Here is a 2,160-nt window from a genome sequence, read left to right on the forward strand (position 1 = left end):
AACATTACCAAGCGTGGTGTGGTGTAGTTCCTCAATACGCCAGTAGGGAGGTGATGCACCCCTTAAAATAAAATGTTATTGTCGCATACACATATTTAACAGATGCTATTGGTCCATACACATATTTAGCAGATGTTATTGTGGGTGTAGTGAAATGCTAAGTTCCTATCTCCAACAGTGCAGTAATATCTAACAATTCACAACAAATACACACAAATCTAAAGTAAAAGATAGAAGAAGAAAAAAATATATGAATATAGGACGAGCAATGTCAAAGTGTAAATAAATAATATACACGTGTGATGGATGTGTAAACATTATGGACAGTTTGTGGATAGAATATTTACTATACTGTAGAATTTTAGGCTAGAAACAGTGTACAGTCCATTCAGAAAGTATTCAGACCCCTTGACTTTTTCCACATTTGTTACGTCAGCCTTATTCTACCACTACACAGCTATCTACACACTACACAGCTTATTCTACACACTACACCAGCCTTATTCTACACACTACACAGCCTTATTCTACACACCATACAACATAACAGCCTTATTCTACACACTACACAGCCTTATTCTACACACTAAACAGCCTTATTCTACACACACACAGCCTTATTCTACACACTACACAGCCTTATTCTACTACACCTACACCAGCCTTATTCTACACACAACACCTTATTCTACACACTACACAGCCTTATTCTACACACAACACAGCCTTATTCTACACACTACACAGCCTTATTCTACACACTACACAGCTTATTCTACACACATACACGCCTTATTCTACACACTACACAGCCTTATCTACACACTACACAGCCTTATTCTACCACTACACAGCCTTATTCTACACACACTACACAGCCTTATTCTAACAGCACTACAACAGCCTTATTCTACACACTACAACACTTATGCTACCACACTACACTCAGCCTTATTCTAACACACTACACAGCCTTATTCTACCACCTACAACAGCCTTATTCCTACGCACTACAAGCTTATTCTACGCACTACCACAGCCTTTTTACACACACCACAGCCTTATTCTACGCACACACAGCCTTATTCTACACACTACACAGCCTTATTCTACACACTACACAGCCACACTACACAACTGCGGTGCAGTTGCCGTACCAGGCGGTGATACAGCCCAACAGGATGCTCTCGATTGTTCATCTGTAAAAGTTTGTGAAGGTCTTAGGTGCCAAGCCAAATTTCTTCAGCCTCCTGAGGTTGAAGAGGCGCTGTTGTGCCTTCTTCACCACAATGTCTGTGTGGGTGGACCATTTCAGTTTGTCAGTGATGTGTACGCCGAGGAACTTTAAGCTTTTCACCTTCTCCACTACGGCCCTGGCGATGTGGATGGGGGCGTGCTCCCTCTGCTGTCTCCTGAAGTCCACGATCAGCTCCTTTGTTTTGTTGACGTTGAGTGAGAGGTTATTTTCCTGACACCACATTCCAAGGGCCCTCACCTCCTCCCTGTAGGCCGTCTCGTCGTTGTTGGTGATCAGGCCTGATTTACTTGGAGGCGTGCATGGTCATACAGTCATGGGTGAACAGGGAGTACAGGAGAGGGCTGAGAACGCACCCTTGTGGGGCCCCAGTGTTGAGGATCAGCGGGGTGGAGGTGTTGTTTCCTTCCTTCGCCACCTGGGGGCGGCCCGTCAGGAAGTCCAGGACCAAGTTGCACAGGGCGGGGTTCAGACCCAGGGCCCGAGCTTAATGATGAGCTTGGAGGGTACTATGGTGTAAAATGCTGAGCTGGAGTCAATGAACAGCATTCTTACATTGTTTTTCCTCTTGTCCAGATGGGTTAGTGCAGTGTGCAGTGCGATGGCGATAACATCGTCCGTGGACCTATTGGGGCGGTAAGCAAATTGAAATGGGTCTAGGGTGTCAGGGAAGGTAGAGGTGATATGATCCTCAACTAGCCTCTCAAAGCACTTCATGATGACAGAAGTGAGGGCTATTTGGCGATAGTCATTTAGTTCAGGAACAATGGAGGACATCTTGAAGCAAGTAGGGACAGCAGACTGGGTTGTAGTTCAGACTGGGAGAGGTGGAGCATCCTTCAGAGAGACAGGAGAGGAGTGGTGATGGAGTTCAGACTGGGAGAGGTGGAGCATCCTTCAGAGAG

At 45.4% G+C, this 2,160-nt stretch overlaps 1 long non-coding RNA gene across 4 annotated transcripts; it reads right to left on the reverse strand.

The window, feature by feature from the left end:
* Positions 1-287: 287 nt before the first annotated feature.
* LOC139026609 (uncharacterized) lies at positions 288-2,154 on the reverse strand. Of its 4 annotated transcripts, none has more exons than XR_011478458.1 (4): positions 1,075-2,154; positions 683-870; positions 549-638; positions 288-437 (listed from the first exon to the last, which is right to left on the reverse strand). It is a non-coding gene; the product is annotated as an uncharacterized lncRNA (long non-coding RNA). The 4 variants fall into 4 exon arrangements; XR_011478460.1 differs by lacking the exon at positions 288-437 and adding an exon at positions 496-521 and having other exon boundaries at positions 552-638; XR_011478459.1 differs by lacking the exon at positions 288-437 and having other exon boundaries at positions 542-595.
* Between the last annotated feature and the right edge of the window lie 6 nt (positions 2,155-2,160).

This window comes from Salvelinus sp. IW2-2015, unplaced genomic scaffold (assembly GCF_002910315.2).
Source record: "Salvelinus sp. IW2-2015 unplaced genomic scaffold, ASM291031v2 Un_scaffold5260, whole genome shotgun sequence".
In the NCBI taxonomy this organism is placed as follows: Eukaryota; Metazoa; Chordata; class Actinopteri; order Salmoniformes; family Salmonidae; genus Salvelinus; species Salvelinus sp. IW2-2015.